The 18,113-nt window shown below is 38.6% G+C and overlaps 1 protein-coding gene across 15 annotated transcripts in view; it reads right to left on the bottom strand.

Annotated features, from left to right (window-relative positions):
• The window catches only part of LOC105481530 (phospholipase C beta 4), a 408,983-nt gene that overhangs the window by 294,206 nt on the left and 96,664 nt on the right, over nucleotides 1-18,113 (bottom strand). The window contains exon 1 of one of the 15 annotated variants that reach the window (XM_071079657.1): nucleotides 8,418-8,435. The exons of the other annotated variants lie outside the window; for them this stretch is intronic. The gene's annotated coding sequence lies outside the window, so the exon portion shown is untranslated. Of the gene's footprint in view, nucleotides 1-8,417; nucleotides 8,436-18,113 lie in introns of those variants that run through there. 15 annotated transcript variants of the gene reach the window in all.

The following is an 18,113-nucleotide window of genomic DNA, read 5'->3' as shown; positions in this document are numbered from 1 at the left end:
GTTTATAAATGAGCAAAGACTAAGGAAACAAGAGAATTAGCCACGTGGATAAGTGGGGGACGACAGAGCATTACTGGGAGAGGAAGCAGCCACAGCAAAGACCCTAAGATGACAGCAGAGCAGCGAGGAAGCCAGTGTGACTAAGCCCAGTGAGCTAGAGATGAGGTCACGCAGAAAAGGAGTCAGATCACACAGGCCTGGTGGGCCACGGTAAAGACTCTGGCTTTTACTCGGAGTCAGATGAGGACCCCTTGGAGGGCTCTGAGCAGGGAGGCTCAGGAGCTGACTTACACTTAGTCAGTCACTTTGGGTGCTGAGTGCAGAACCGACTACAGGGAGGGGTCAGTGTGGGGAATAAGCCAGGATGAGAAGAGACCAGTCATCCAGGCGAAAGAGAACCTGGCTCAGGCCAGGATGGCAGCAAGGGAATTAGTGAAAAGAAGGTGGGTACATTTTGAAGGTAGAGCAGACAGAATTTACCATACCACGTGTGAGTGTGAGAGAAAGAGAGGAGTCAAGGATGATTTGAAGAACAACACTGAATAATATGCCCTTTCTAAATTTCAGTATAAATTTTAAAAAACTATAGAAAATGTTATCACTCAGTCAAACACTAGGTTTCTATTTAGCGCCTGCTATTTAATAGGGGATTCCCTTCCAGGGAGTTTTTCCACAAGGAAGCAAAGTCTTAGGCTGGGCATGGTAGCTCACACCTATAATCCAAGCAACTTGGGAGGCTAAGGCAGTAGGATCTCTCGAGGCCAGAAGTCCAAGAACAACCTGCACTACACAGTGGGGCATGGTGGCACACACCTGTAGTTCCAGCTACTGGGGAAGCTGAAGCAGAAGGATTGCTTGACCCCAGGTGATCAAGGCTGCAGTGGGCTATGATTGTGCCACTGCACTCCAGCCTGGGTGACAGAGTGAGACCCTGTCTCAAAAATATAAATAAATAAATAAATAAATGAATAAATAAGTAGTAAAGTGTTCATGGGCATATGGGCAGCAAGTTGCAAGTTTCACTCAGGTGTGGTTCTGTCCCAACAAAAAAAACTAGAGTATTTTACAGTAGGGCTAGCATTACATAAATTGAATGTACAACTGTCAAGATTTTTGAAACAGCTCCTAGATGTATGTGTTATATGTACACAACACATAAGATCACCTGACAGCTCAGAAATCGGTTCATAGTGGCAATGTTTTATTTCCTTAAGAGTCAACTAGTTGAATTAAAAAAAAATTGCCTCCTAATCATAAAAATCAGAGGCTTTTTGTTTGTTTGTTTTTAAGGCACAATGCTGGGTCACCACCCTCAAATGGTTCCTTTCTATACTAATTTAAATTTCAAAATAACATAAAACCTATGCGCATAGTAATGTTATCAATCGGAAGCATTTCTAGAACTGACGAAACCATGGATGGCTTCCCAAATAGAGCACCTGCAATGACATCACGACACAGTGTCCACCATGCTGGGGGTTTCACCTGGAACTTTGAAGAAAGTGCTTATGAAGGTAAAGGAAACATTCACCAAAAAGCCATTTTGACTCATTCTGACCCAAATAAAGCATTCTACTCAAGTAAAATAGGAAAACCCAGCTGAAATAAAGCCATAAAAAAAGCTAAAGAATGCTGATCCCTTTTCCATTTTTTTTCCCATGACCACAATACTGAGGTGGTCATCTTCGAGCAAAGATCGCCTTCAGAATCATTGCAGAAGGTGGTGGGGGTTAAAGTCAAAGTAGGAAATAGGATGCCTTCTACCTTCAATTTAATTCCTTCTCTGAAACGTCCCATCTTCTGGTACCTTCCAATGGCTTTAGATTTTTTTAATTAATTTTGCCTCTTTTTGCAGGAAAAGAAAGTAAACTTGCAAAAACTGATAGTGCAGGGAAAGTAGCTCACATTAAATCAGATTCTCCAGTTTATAAATATATTTACTACAGAATTTTTTAATAGCTTCATAGATTAATCCACTTGTATCTGGTTATAAAGACCCAGGGTATAAATACATTACAATGAGCTATATGAAGTTACTAATATTTAATCATTTTGATCAATAAAAACAGCAATTTCATGTGGTTCAGCCTAATACCAGTGAGGTATCAGGATATCTGATGTAAAATTAAAATAATGTTTTCCAATAACACACATGAACAGTTAAGTGAGATTCCATTTTCCCTGATTCAATTTGCATACAACTTTAAATATCTGTATACAATATTTCCAAAAACCATTAAAAAACACTTAAAGTATTACTTATCACTAATTACAACTACAAACAAGAGAAGTTAAAAATAATGATAAATTAGACCAGCATTCTTATCTAAATAAATACCTCTAGCTTGATGGTCCTTTTTGATACTCCTCCAAAACTTAAATTTAAAAATCTAGCAGCTCTTTCTTCTCTCTTACGTGTGATCATGGAAAAGAATTTCTACATCTTCTGTGGTATCACAGCCCTTTCCCCCATGCCTCCCGCTCTACCTGGTTTTAGAGTTGCACCTCCATCTTGTTCTGGAGAAGCCTCACCAGCCCTCATCATTTCCTCCTTCCCAGCACTAACTGAGGGAGGGAGGGAAATGTGACCATTGTGTAGTGGGAGATGGGCTTAGTGACCCAATCTGGAGTTATTCCACTATGCTCGGGGTACCTTGGCTGGGACACCAACAATACAGCACATTCATAAGATGGGTGAGCCCCAGGCTTCCCTGGGCTGTAAGAGGGACTTGGGCTGGAGAGTTAGAGAAAACTCTGGGACGCCACTTATGTTTGGACAACATCTTCCAGGGGCAGGGGAGATTTCAAATGGTGCTCTCCCTGCCGTTTAGTATACACAAACAGATTCTTCCTACTTGTGCTGTGAGGCAGAGCAGTGTGACTCCCTGACCCTCGTGGAAAGACACGTTGAATCCTGAAGTCACTGGGTGGTAACTTCAGGCCCTGTAAGCATATTCTTCCTTGTAAATATGACTGAAAATGAGCAATTAGATGTGACCAAAACAGAATGGGTATTTCTTACTTTTCCTTCACGTGATTCCCAAACTGTTGCTGCTGGTGGTGTCTCAGAGCATGTGAAGGGCTCGGTTGAGACAGCTGAGAAGAGAGAGCTACACCAGGAAGTCTCTTAGCCTGTCGGCAGAGGGCCAAGGTTTCAGCACTGGGTGACCCAACTAGTCCCAGTTTAAAAATCAAAAGTCCCATGTCCCAGGCGCCTGAGCTGGGAGCTTATTTCCTAGTGACAACAGGCCAACCACCTGCCCCTCAATCTCTACCTTTGCCAGAAGCTCCCTGTCACTTGCTATTATAGCCCTGCTGTTTGTTGAGGAGAAGTCTGTAAACCACCCGTCCATGCACTCAGTAAATACTACAGATGCATTTTCCGTAATAGTACACAGGTTCCCGGGTTACTGAGGCTTGGGTTAGGCTCAGGGATGATTGAGCAAATTCCCCAAAACCCTCACTTTTAGACAAAAAAGGAAGAACATGCCTCCTGTAGACACTTCAGTCTGGTATAATGGGTAGTTTGCAGCCCAGCCAACTTTAAAGAGTTATTTTAACTTTGAGAGCCCCAGATGCAGGTGACTGATAGCCTAAGGATGAGAAAGAACCCTTAACCCTTTACTCACTTTACATGGGGTAAACCAATAGTCAGCAGCTAGCTATAAGAATGGAACTCAAACCTGAAGATGTTTAAGGGCAAAGAAGAACCAATTCTTCAACAAGGTAATTTTTATTGCTGTAAACCCACTCCAGCTAATGATCAATTCATTTATACAAAACTAATTTTTTGAACATTTTCCATGGGCCAGGTTACAGGTGAGATGTTATGGACAAAGAACAACAAAACAGACACCTCCCTCCCAATGCCCATTCTCATGACTGTTGCTAAAATCTATTACTCACTCTGCCCTTCCTTTTCTCAAAATCATTTCACAGAGTTAGCCCAAGGTCTGAAAGTAATTCCCTAGAACCCCTATTATTGATCTTCTTTCTCTCTTTTGGGATACTGTATTGGTGTTATTCTAAGAAACGCTACAGAACAATTATTTGTCTCACTTTCTTGTCCCTGCTAGGGACTGAACATTTGTGTCCCCCACTCCCAATTTTCCATAATGAAGCCCCAATCCCCAGTGTAATGGTAGTTGAAGGTGGGGTCTTTGGGAGGTAATTAGAGTTGGATTAGGTCATGAGGATGGGGCCCTTATGATGGGATTTACAGAATTATAAAAGAAGAAGAGAGATAAACACTTCTGCCTCCACCATCCCCCTACCTGAGTGCCATGTAAGGACAGTAACAAGACCATCTGCTAACCAGAAAGAGGGCCCTGTCCAGACACGGAATCTGCAGGCACCTTGACTGTGGCCTTCCAACCTCCAGAAGTGTGAGAAAGAAATGGCTTTTGTCTTTCTCAAAAAAAAAAAGGCACCTAGTCTATGGCATTTTGTGATAGCAGCCTGAACTAAGACAGAGACCCAGAAGGTATAGGGAAAAACACCTAACCAATTAGCACTTGAGGAAACATTTCTGATTGCTGGGGACTATCAAGACTTACTTTGAGATACACCTTGAACAGTGATCAATATGGCAAGCAAAAACAATGCTTGGTACACTGAGCCTCATCTGACAGACACCTCATAAGATCTGAAGTCTGTTTGCAGAAATCAATTGGATCAGCACCATTTGAGAGGTCTCAAAAAGACTAATACCATGAATAGAACGTTAGTGAGGAGGGTGGCATAAAGGGCATGAGGTCAAAGACTTTTGATGACCCTCTACGAACGGCAACTGTTTGGACATCTCTGGTGGCTTTATCTTGGTCAGCTATTCAAAGCTTGGTTAAGGTCATAGTTTCCAAAGAACTTTACCTGCAATACAATCAGGCACAACATATGGGTCCTGCGGCTTAAGTGCCTCACTCACAGTGGACTTATCATCTCCACAAGTCTCACTGCAGTAGTTGGCAAGTCCATATGGGATAATAAATTCAAGGACATTTGTTTATTTTTTTGTTCAAGTGCTTAAATAATTTTGTAGGAACCAAGTTTTCAAGGTATCACAGAAATAGCATCCAGACAGAATCACATTCCAAACTCCTTTCTAATGAGATAATTCTTGGGAAATCTGAGGACATTTTTCTTGCAAAATTTGCACCTGAAGTCCTTGAATGGGTGAAACGGCATGAATGTGATCTTCAACCAAGGGAGGAATTGAGAACACTGAATTTATTTGCATAGTCTTTGTGGCAAGGTTGATTGTACTCTAGCCCTCAGGTTAGCAAAAGTCCCACCTTTGTGTTAAAGGCAGCAGTTATATCAGAAATTACTTTTACCCCTATGCAGAAAGGAATTTGGGGTTGTAACACCAGTCATGGTAAACTGAGTTTAGGCAAGATGTAGCCCTAAAGAACTGACTTTAGCATGCATCCTTCCACAGACCAATCCCATAAGATCACTAACTAATAAATGCCCCAATTTGCAGAATTCAGATCGTAGCACCAGCTTTATAAAGGAAAAATACCCCATCAAGAGGCTGATTCTACTTGTGAGATTTAAATCTCTGAACAATGAGTACTAATGCTCTTTTTTATTTTGAAATTGTTTATTGTCAGAGCATAAGCTAGCTGATCTTGACTAATAGACCATCATTCTTTGGCCACTGGCCTATTGCCTAATTAGCTGGGGTGCTTGTTGTTGGGAAAAATGTGTTATTTTGAACTACAGAATACTTTATGTAATAATCCATCATAATACCAAGGCAGAGAAATTTTTATTATGATGAATATTGGGGCCACAAGATTGTTAGGACAATACATGCTCTTGTTCAGAACTTTCTATTTCTCTTACTTTGATGCAAAGTAAGAGATTTCATCATGAAAATTCCAGAATATATGCTGATTTATATCTAGCATTTAGAACCAAACATTCCTAAACAAGGCATTTGAAGCACAGCACAGCTCATGTTTTATAGTGAATTCTATAATTGTGTTTTTACCAATAATTCTTGCAGGTGCTTCTCCTTTTTTTCCCTCATTCTCACCAGAGAAGGAATTTTATAGGGATGGTGTGTTTTGTTTCTTTCGTTTTATGTAAGGCAAATAGTTTTCGAATTTTCAAGCTGAAAAGAACCTGAGATAATCTATTCTAACCCCTAGCTTTGAGGAAGAGGACAGTGAGGTATAGAGAAATGAAAACAAGCAAGCTTCATATAAAAAGCTTCTTCATAACAGCTCTCTCTCATTCACTAAAACAAGCATGTACTCAGAGACTAACATGCCCACAAGTCTAGAATGCCAACCTTTGGCATACTTAACTCAGTATCAAGTGACTCATCTCCTTCCTCAGTGGAAAACCTGGGTAAATCTGCTGTATTCGTTTTCTATTGCTCCTGTAACAAAATTCAAACTAGTGGTTTTAAACAACACAAATTTAGCATCTTACAGTTCTGTGGATCAGAAATGCAACATGGATCTCACCTCTAAAATCAAGATGGGAACAAGGCTTCATTCCTTTAAGGAGGCTCTAGAGGAATCATCTATTTCATTGTCATTCAAGCTTCTAGAAGCCACCCACAACCCTTGAAGTAGTGGGGCCATGAGCCAAGGAATCTCATGGCCCTATTACTTCACCTTCAAAGCCAGCAATATTGAGTCTCCTACTTCCTTTCATGCTTTGAACTCTCCCTCTCTCTTCTCCTCACTGTTTTACTTGCTCTTGGTTTATCATCACCCCAGCCTCTATGTGCCACTCTATCCATCTGCAGAATGGAAAAATACCCTTTCAAAGCCACCAATCTTATTAAACAGTCCCCTATTCAAAATCCTTCAGTAATATCCCGTTACCCATAACTGTGGTCCTCAAAAAATCTGTGCCTATACCCCTCTAGACAAATCTAGAAAAATTCACCAAAAGTCAATTTTAAGTTATCTTAATTTTTTTATCATAAGTTCAAAAGGGTTGTTAAAGATGTAATTTCTGGAATGCTCTAAATGTTGACAGTTTAAACGTTTAAACATAATAGCTGTTAGATATATGTAAATGTATCTAGAATCTAAACACCATAATGATTTAAAAATAAGCAAGCTCACACTTAACATTTATGTTTTATAATGCCTTTTTTCTATTTCTTTTCTACCTCCCCTGCAAAATTTTATCCTAACGAATACATTTTTGTGACTAAAAGTATTTTATTAGTTGATCTATCATATATCCCTATATAAAACAAAATATATACATAACTTAGAATTTTAAGTTTAAATTTACTTTGAATTTAGCCCCTAAGGGTGAAATAATGTCTTTTAATTAAGTTATGCTCATGTTTTCACTAGTAGGCAATTGAGAAAAACCACATAAATATCATATTAATATAATTTTAGTAAATATTAAATATAAAACTTTACTTGAAATATATCTCTTGATAAGATGGATAGGGTTTTAAAAAAATTAATCCATACATCTATGATATTACTTAACGCTAAAATAACAAAGTTTAAGCATCAATTTTATTCCAATTTTTCATTTTTCTTCACATAAGTGCAGATAAATGTTTTTTCCCTAAGAAAAGTTTCAATCTCTGAACTCCTTTTGAGTTTTATGCCACCACAGAAGGTGATCCAAATTCAAAATTATTTTTATTTATTTTATTTGTTTATTTATCTTTTGAGACAAAGTCTCACTCTTGTTGCCCAGGCTGGAGTGCAAGGGCGCGATCTCAGCTCACTGCAACCTCCGCTTCCCAGATTCAAGCGATTCTCCTGCCTCAGCCTCCCGAGTAGCTGGGATTACAGGCTCCCGCCACCACACCCAGCTAATGTTTTTGTACTTTTAGTGGAGACGTAGTTTCACCATGTTGGTCAGAATGGTCTCGAACTCCTGACCTCAGGTGATCCACCAGCCTCGACCTCCCAAAGTGCTGGGATTATAAGCGTGAACCACCTGGCCTGGCCAAAATTATTTTTAACTATCAACCAACTGATGTTACAAATATGTTTTAAGCACAGTTTTGTTGCAGACATAGTGTTTTTCTGTTTAGCACTTGGAATGTTTTTATACCATAGGACAATGTACCAAATTAATATTTTGGAAAGATGAGATAAGTATCTTCCTTCTATAAAATGAGATGAGGACAGGCAGGTGTTAGGCAGATCAGTTTTAAGAAAGAGTATACATAAAAGTTTAAAACATGGAAAGTAATCCCTTAAGAATCTCTGAGCCCTTGCATGTATCCCATTAGAATATTTTCATTTATGGCCAAGGGTATGCCTAAACTCATCTTGAAAACAAGTAGGATCAAATCAAAACGTCTTTGCATACAACACAATGCCTTTCACTATTTGATGCAAGCTCACTTTCCATTTCCCACCCTTATCCATCTACACCCCTTTTCCAATACTAGCTTGAGAAACTGAATTACTTACATTGGTTCTAAGTTGCTTTCAAGGGGAACATGTGTCAAAATGACTTCCTCCCTTGATTACATTTTGCCCCCAAGCCTACTGCTATTTTAGACACAAGAGATGAGTCACTGAAATTTATACTAGCACCTTGGCCCTGTCTCAGTCCAGTCCCGGAGCTCTGCTTGGCATTCGACACAAATTCACAGCAGTAGTTTAATTAGTCATCATATCTTTAGGATAAAATCTATAAAACAAACCCAAACCATTCAATCATATGGTTTATTCCCACACTCCAGGAACACTATTCAGCAATTCCAGCATTTCATAGACAGAGATGAGGTTATTTTTATTACTCTGCTCTCCTGCCCCTACTAACATGCTGCTTTTATTTCTATTGGATATATTTTTTTCACATTTTGCTTGGTGTCACAATGACCTGTATATAGATCTGACTTTTTCTGTCTCCATGGGGCCACGGCCATTGTTCCATCTTCATTTGATTCCTTATTTGATTTCCAAGTCCCAACCACCCCTCCTTGAAAAATCTTTCTTTCTTCACCACTAGTCCATCATTGTTGCTCCTTATATAATCATTCTTCCTCAGTTTCCTCCATTTGCACTCCCTTTGCCCACTGCTTATCCCAGAAGTTCTTAAACTTTGCATGATACAATACTAGAAGTCACAGCCCCAAAACTGTGGTAGCTATCTTTCCCAAGTCAGAAGGAAAAAAGCTTCTAAGTTTCCTCATGTTGGGGTTTCTATTATTTTTCTTAAAAGTTCACTATTTGACTGTCAGTAATGGCCAGCAAATGACTAAAGTAAACAAACACCAAGGAAAGCACAGAAATTACTTATATGTAGTTTAAGGGTTTTGTGTATATGTTCATGGGTTGGAATTTTATGCATACAGTAAGATCTTGTATTTTACTGTTAAAACTGGTGCTTCTTTATATGATACAATATGTATGCATTTCCCTGTGTGTGTGTATAATACACATTTACATATATATGTATATACATAATACATATATAATGTATATTATACATTATGTAATAATGTAAATAAATATGCAGTAGATAGCAACATAAAATTAAGGTTTTTTTCTATTTGTCTGATAACACATGTAAAAATGGCCTAGGGAAAATGCTCAGATACTGCTGGATGGAATGAAAATAGTTCAACCATTTTAGAAACCAATTTGCCAGTTTCTTATGCATCTGATCATGCATCTACCACATCACCCAGCCATTCCATTCTTATTTACCCAAAAGAAATAAAAAATGTCCACACAAATATTTGTGCACAAATGTTCATAAGAACTTTACTCTTAACAGTCTGACACTGGAAACACACACATGTCCGTCAATAGGTAAATAAGTGGTAGAATGTGCACACAATTTAATATTATTGAGCAATGTAAAAAATCTATAGAGGAAACAATAGCATGGAGGAATCTCTGAAGCATAATTCTGAAAGAAAAAAGAACACATAGTTCTATTTGTATGAAATCCCAGAAAAAGCAAAAAGAATCTAAAAGTGACAGGAAAGCAGACTAGTGGTTGCCTGGGGCTAAGGGGTTGGGAAAAGCAGACTTCAAAAAGACTGGAACAAGCTTTCTGAGGTGGCAGAAAGGTCCTAAATTGTGATTGTGGTGGCAGGGTACACATTTGCTAAGACTCACGCAATGCAAAATGAGCACTAAAGATGGATCCATATCATTCCATGTAAATTATAGTTCAATAAAGTTAAGATATTTTACGAGGCCCAGTGGACTTTTCACCAAATTTGGAGATAATGTCAGGGATGATCTGACATTATCAGCCCATATGATCTGATATGGGCTTATGTGGTAGATGTGGGGTTTACTTTGAATGACTCTGCAGGAGGCAGATGAGGGGAGGGAGTAGGGTTTTTTTCCATAGAGTGAGCTATCTATTCATTTTAAAGATTTCAGTGAGTTGATATCGTATCACTTATTGGAATTGCCATAATTTTGTGGATGAGACATGGACCCACCTGAGAGGAATAAATTGGTGCATTCCAGCATAACATTTGTATTTAGTTTGGCACAACTTGGGCTTTAAGCCTTATGGGTACACTCTTAAACTAAGATGGACTATTTCTTCCTGATGCCAATCCACAGATTACTCTTTCCATGGTGAAATAAGGTTACTTGGACAGTTCATTGGAACTGAGAATCTTTAGTGCACTGTTTATCAAAACTGAAAATATTTGAAGAATGTAGTTTTTTGAAAGTGACATCCCCGGAAGCTAAACAAGTGAATGCATAAACTGATCTGGAGAATAAGACCTGGAAGAGTTCACCCTTCACCCCAGCACTCTAGTGTGACAATACAAAACACTGATGGTTCTTAAACTTGATTGCACTTCATCATCTCCTGGAGAGCTTGTTAGAACATAGATTTCTGGGCCCCATTCCCAGAGCTTCTGATCCAGTAGGTCTGGGGTGGGGTCTGACAATTTGCATTTCCAGCAAGTTCCCAGGTAATGCTGATGCTGATGGTGACAACCAATGCTGTATACCCGCTCTTCTGGACCTATGTCCTACTATAGCTCTGGGATGGCATATCTACGAATCAACTAAAAAGAAATCTATTTATTTCACGAGCTACACCATCAGTATTAATAACAATAAAACAGGTCAAAAGAGAACATTTCATGATTCTTAGAAAACAAGATGGACAAATTGTTCCTGCTTCAGATAATTTGTGGAAAGATGAGTTTTTCTCAATTCTTAGATTACTAAATAGCTTCTGTATTTCTGACATTAATTTTGCCACTCTCTTATCGGCAAACGTGAACATTACACTATGTTCTGCTGATAAATGATAGTCATAAGTTCAAAATGTATATCATTTTCTAGTGTCAGATGACAAAGATAAGACAATTGTGGAGGAAGGACTAGTGGGTAAAAAGAAGTTATATTAAAAGTTGGAAAAACAAAGAAGAAAACCAGAAACAGCAGCAGCAATTTCGCAGGGGAAAATAATTAGGCTTTAAAGAGATGAATAGTCAAGGGACCAAGGAGGGAAGAAACGTCTTAATTAGTACGAAATGTAGACGAAAAGAAAACTACAACGTAAAAAAGACTTGAAACATAAAATATTGCCAGGTAAAATTGAAAAGAAAAAAAAGAATAGGCCAGGTGCAGTGGCTCACACCTGTAATCCCAGCACTTTGGGAGGCAGAGGTAGAGGATTTCTTAAGCCCAGGAGTTTCAGACCAGATTGTCCAATATAGTAAGACTCTGTCTCTACAAAAATTAAAAAAAAACTTAGGTAGCCATGGTGGTACGTGCCCTTGGTCCTAGCTACTAGGGAGGCTGAGGGAGGAGGATTCCTTGAGGCTGGGAGGTTGAGGCTGAAGTGAGCCATGATCATGCCACTGAACTCCAATCTTGGCAACAGTGAGACCCTGTCTCCAGAAAAGAAAAGAAAAAAAAAAAAAAAAAGAAGCAGCAGCAGCAGCAGTAGCAGCAAAACCAAGCCAGGAAAGAAAGGAGGGTTGTTTATTATTTTGTAATTATTTAATATAATATTTTAAAAATAAGATACACCAATATATGGTAATTTGTGATGGGGGAGAATCCGTTTTTTAAATAAATATTCTCATCTTATTTGGTGGATAAATATCCAACTCCAGGGAAATAGAAATCAGTGCCAGTTCTTCAGCACTGTAGAGGTCACAGCCTGAAGGAGTCAGAGGCTTCACTGAAGGTGGCAGCTGGGAAGTGAATTTGGGGTGTGGAACATGGAACCCGTGAATAGTCACCTTGCATGGCAAAGGGGGCTTTGTAGACATGATTAAATTAAGGATCTTGAGATAGAGAAGTGACTCTGTATTATCTGAGTGGGCTCAGTGTAATCACAAAAATCCTTTAAAAATGAAAGACAGAGTAAGAAGGATCAAAGAAAGACATGTGACAATAGAAACAGAGGTCAGAGCGATTCAGCCATAGTTATGGGATGTGCACAACTTCAAGAAGCTGGACAAGGCAAGGAATACACTGTCTCCCTCAGAACTTCCAGAAAAAAACACAGTCCTGCAGACCTATTTGACTACCAGTGTCAAGAAGTATAAGATAATAAATTTGTGTTTCAAGTCACTAAGTTTACAGCAGTTTGTTATAGCAGCAACAACAGGAAACTAATTCAGGTGTCTCGGGGATGCTGGGTGGAACTGGGGAGCGTGTGTCTCCTCTAAAGGAAGAACACAAGTCTGCATTTTTCCAGATCTTCTAATTTATTAGGAGATGAGGTAAATCTGTTTGCATAATGTTGGCAACTAGTAACACTGTGCAGGACCAAAAAGTACGGTCAAAACATGGACTGCTGTTCTTTATTTTCTTATTGGGTAGGTCCAATCATGTGATGCATCTAACTAAGGACATAAGATGGATAAAACAATGCAATGTCTTTTACTGGCTCAACGCTACACCCCAGACCACAGACCACATCAAAGCTTCGAAAGGCCAACCAAGAGTTCAGCTGTTGACAGAGCTCCTACATTTACAGCCAGGAGGCACTGCAAGCAAAGCAAAGTTCATCATCTGCTCCCAAGTCTTTGGAAACTGAACCTCAGAGTGAGATTTTTTATTATATTCTAGATCATGGATAGGGTCAGTCTACTCTACAGAGTCATTCTACAAAATGAAATTATCTTAGAAAAACAATTTGCTCTTTGCAGATGAAAGGAATTATTAAAGTGCCAAACATTATTACTGAAACATGGCCAGACACATGGAAGTAACTTTTAAAAACAAAGACAAAAACAAAACAGAAAACCCCAAATTATTTTGCCTTAATATAATCCTTCTGTTAATTCTGTTCTTAGAGTAAGCTGACAGGGGAAGGGGAAAATGAGGTTTATCATGTTTGCAGAGACAGTGGCCTCTCTTAACATTCAGGCACTCAGCCAACAATATTTATTAAATGACAGCTTTCCAAAACACTAAACAAGAAAAGGTTAATGGAAATGCAAAATAGGTGTTAAGATAGTGTTTCTGCACAGAGGACTTTACATTGTCACTGTGAAGACATGGGAAGACTAATATATAAAATATAATTAGAGAGTAATTAACAGTCTTTATCTACACAGAAGAGTAACACCAAAAGGTTTATAAGCCAATGCAACATGCACTCAGAAAAAGGAGAGATGGTCAGGGATTTGACTTATAGCAGCGAGGAAAGCTTCAGCAAGGTTAGGTTTTATGCTGAACCTTCAAGGATAGGGAGGATGTATGTAGAAAATGAGTAAGATATTCCACTCAACAGGGAATTGGCTTGGTGACTTCTCTCTTATTATGGAATCTTAAGTTTTTAGTTGAAGCTGAAAACATACTAAAACCAGCATAAATGGTAGTCCTTTGTCATATGATGAATTTATAATCAATGCAAGCACTTTGCCAAATATGGAAGATCAATTGATATTTCTTTCTACTCCATTGAGGCTTAAAATTATGAGAAGGGGGAAATAGTCACTATTTCCCACAATTTTCCACTTACATAATACACAACTGCATAAACAAATGCAGATAATATGCTTCTGCTGCCTCCAATTACATCATCAGATGAAATATTTGAAGTACAAGTCTCAGATACTGTTGTAACCCAGTAGAATGATGTTTAAATTTATAACCTGAATTTATTTTTCTTAAAACATGGTTCTCTGAGTTATTTTTTTACCAAAACTGACTTCAGCAAGTGTTTGCAAAACTTGCTCTGTCCTTTCCTCTCAGAGAAAAGCAACTATCAATTAAGTAGCTTCGAAAACAAGATTAGAGTAAATACGCACATACAGATTCTTGTTGTTCTGGCCTACAGGTTGTCAACTATACATTAGCCCTAATGAAATACAGTCTCTGGTTTTAATTTTTGAATAGATAGCTGCTGAATATTTGTGCAGTTTGGTTCTAAGGATCGCATACTATACTTTTTTAAACTACTGGAATATTTCCTTGCATTCTTTTGTGAGCAAGAAAATGTAAACAGTCTATTAAATGATGTACCTTTGAAAATCACTATATATTTCTTTGTAACATTCAGAAGGGGGACTGTAAAAGAAGCTTCTGAGCACCTACCATACGATATGTAACTCCAAGTTATATAATGTGGATTTATTGCAGAAAATACCTGAATAAACCCATTGTTTATAAATCATATTCACGAAAAAAAAAAAACTAAATATGTCAAGGTGTGAATAAGAGCTTAAGGAGCTGTGTGACTTTTCAGAGATGAGTCTCATATTCCACTGAAGTAGTGACTTGTGAAAAGGAGCAAACCAGTATTGGGAGTTTCATGGTACCTTCAAAGAACTCAATGTGAGCGCTTTACAGCCCCTAAACAACTTTATGGTGCTGGTATAACTCATTTGTTTTGACCATATCCCTGCTGCTGTGTTAGATATTCAAAAACTGCTTCTTCATGACCAAAGAGATTGTGGTATATTTTAACTTTCCGCCTCCAGACCATTTTGAGAGTCCAGCAATTCAGACAATTAGCTTTCTGGAGAGCTGAGGTTTTACCGGCTCTGTGAACCCACATCAGGGCAGATCCAAATCAACCCCAGTCCTTGTTAGGTACCTAAAGGTAAAGCTGACTGAAACTACTGCCCACAAACATAGAATGTCATGAGTTACAATTATTACAAGGACAGAGCTTTCTGTTTCTGAAGAAGCAGTGTGAACCAACTTACATTTCAGGCTAAATGATGAAGTGACTGCATCCTCAAACACAATCTTCATAGGAAACAGCTGACTGAAAGAGGGATTCTTTTCTCTATACCCAGAGAAACCAGATGTGTCAGCCCAAAGAACCTCTCAGAACATGGTTTACCTCCATGTCTTTGCGTCTCTATTTACGTTATCTCACCAGCCATCTCATAAAAGGTGATAAGAATCAATAAAGTCATTGGAAAACATCTGTACCAAGTAAAAAACAGATAATCTAAGCTGCTGTTGTTAAAACTTTAGTTCTGTCAGAAATAAGAACACCACAAATTAGTCCTAACAAACTAAATATTAATTTGTAAGAAAGTGTTGTACAACATGTATTCCTAAGTATGAAAGTAACCTGCATGAAATAAAACTGATCAAAGCACAATTTTGAAGAGATAAACTAACCACAAATCACTTGCAATCAGTAAATCCTTCTTTGGGGAGACTCAAAAAAGAACAAAGATTGGGGAAGGAATGCAGGAACTTTCTCTAGTGATGGTAATGTTCTATATCTTGCCAGGACTGATTGATCCGGGTGCATCCATTTGTTGAAAGTTCAAGCTATGTAGAAGTAAAGATGTGTGCATTTCATCGAATAGAAATTTCGTATGAAAAACTGATAAGAAATATTGAACTCCAGTTAATAATAAGAATGCTGGAATATACAAACTATGCCTGCAGTTTATTTTTAAGTGCATCAAAAATAAGACAGTGAAAGACAGAGGGATAAGTGGATGGACAGACAGCTAATAAAGGCAATAAAGTGTTAATGGTAGAATCTAGGTGGTGAATATACAGTTGTTCATTGTAAAATTCTTTCAAATTACTATATGTTTGAAATTTTCACAAACAATGTTGTGGAGGAAAGTACAATGGGAAAGGAATCACTGAAGAATTTGGAGTATCACACCAGCACCCCACTGCCCACTTCCTTCCCTTCAAGAGTTCAATTCACATGGTGTCTAGAACTCTGGCAAAGTATCTATCTATCTATTTATTTATTTATTTATTTATTTATGAGACAGAGTCTTGCTCCGTCATCCAGGCTGGAGCACAGTGGCACAGTCTTGGCTTCCTGCAACCTCTGCCTCCCGGTTTCAAGCAATTCTCCTTCCTCAGCCTCCACAGTAGATGGGATTACAGGTGTGCACCACCACACCGGGCTAATTTTTTTTTTTTCTTTTGTAGAGATGGGGTTTCACCATGTTAGCCAGGCTGGTCTCAAACTCCTGACCTCAAGTAATCCTCCTGCTTTGGCCTCCCAAAGTGCTGGAATTACAGGCTGGCAAAGTATTTATATTGAAAACTCAAGGCACATATCTCACAAGCTGAGATGTGGAAGGTTTTTACAAAAATCAACTGCCCAAAACTGTATTATTAAATTGGAAAATTGTGTGTAACTGAGAGGAAGGAAGCAGCTCCTCACAAATAAAGTTTCTATATCTAAATTCACAGGGAGCTAAAGTGGAGCACCCACAAGCCAGATTGGACAGAGGATGCCACAGAAGACTCAGGTTCAAGAGGCAAATCAAATTCAATGCATTTAAAAGGCTCCTGATTGGCAGGACATGAGGGCAGACAGGAGAAGAGGATGAGCCCTTGGTGGTTGTAGCAACCGCAAAGGGAGATGAACTGACAGGCAGGAGTTGGGGCTACCAAGGATAACGAGTCCTGGAAAAGACTGCTGTGGAAGTTCAGCAGAGGTGACAACCCCACACATTTCTTCCAGAGAAAACAACAGACCACACATCATCAGTTATGTCAGCCATGAAAGGGCCAGTGTCTCCGGCTAGTCGATTCCCCTTAATCACATCTCAGTCATGAGCTTCACAAACTAACTGCCCACTATGGAGAGACAATGTCCATTAAGTGAAGAACAATGACCTGAGCAGTTATTTGATATCTGGTGGTGCAGTTCCTCGCTAGTCAAAGTGTGGTCCCTGAAACGGTGGCATCAGCAGCACCTGGGAGCCTGTTAGCAATGTCGAATCTCAGGCCTCACCCCACACCTGCTGTGGTACAATATGCAGTTAACAAATTCACAAATGATTCTCACAAACATTAAAGTGTGGGAAGCAGTGGAGTGATCCGACGACAAGCCTATAGACCGAGTCTCAATTACTTGGGTCTTCTCAACAGCAGCTTCATCAATAGCATTATCTTCAGAGAAGACAGGTGCAGGTAAACAGGTAAGCAATATTAAGCCTTGCACACGTTGTCTCCTGTCAGCACCTTCTCCTGCTCTATAATGCTTCAGTTCTAGCCTCCATCTGTATAAGAGATCTCACCCCAAAACCCCCGGAGAGTCTAAAAAAATAAAACACAGTTGAACTTGTGTTGAAAATTTGGAAAGTTTCATATGCTTTAATGTGTCTGGAAATATTCTCCGTATCTTTGGAGAGTGGCCACTTTGCATGTAATTGCTCTTTAATGTAAGAAGCCAATAAAGTGGGTTTTTTTTTTCCAACAGGTAATAACTATCAAAGGAATTCTTAGGCCACTGTCCCTGTTTAAGCTATAAAAGACAGCTGTGAAAGTTCTTCACGCACCCTTAAAAATAGCCACAGAATGTTGCATATTATATGCATATGTATAAATGTATACATATGTATACATATACATGTATAAATCTGTCAAAAATAAGTTTATTTTAATGGTCATGCTTTGTTTACTTCAGTCATTATAATTAAGATTGTTTATGCTCAAATATCTGTGGCTAGTCGTGGTTTCACCTTTTATTTCATAACTACATGTGTGTTTAAAGCATGCCTAACTAAAAAAATAAAGTATGCAAATATGAAATATTTTTCTAAAGCCATTCGAAGCCAATTATTCTGTACTAACTACAAGTTTCATACTTCTGCATCACTCCTCTGTCCATGAACATGTGCATATTATATGAAAAAATGGGTTTTAGAAACATAATTATCAAATACACAAACCAACTTTGTTTGTTTTTATTTTTTACTCTCTGATTTC

Source organism: Macaca nemestrina, chromosome 15, assembly GCF_043159975.1.
Source record: "Macaca nemestrina isolate mMacNem1 chromosome 15, mMacNem.hap1, whole genome shotgun sequence".
Lineage (NCBI taxonomy): Eukaryota > Metazoa > Chordata > Mammalia > Primates > Cercopithecidae > Macaca > Macaca nemestrina.
The sequence above is the reverse complement of the archived record's forward strand: the minus strand, read 5'-3'. Positions and strand labels throughout refer to the sequence as shown.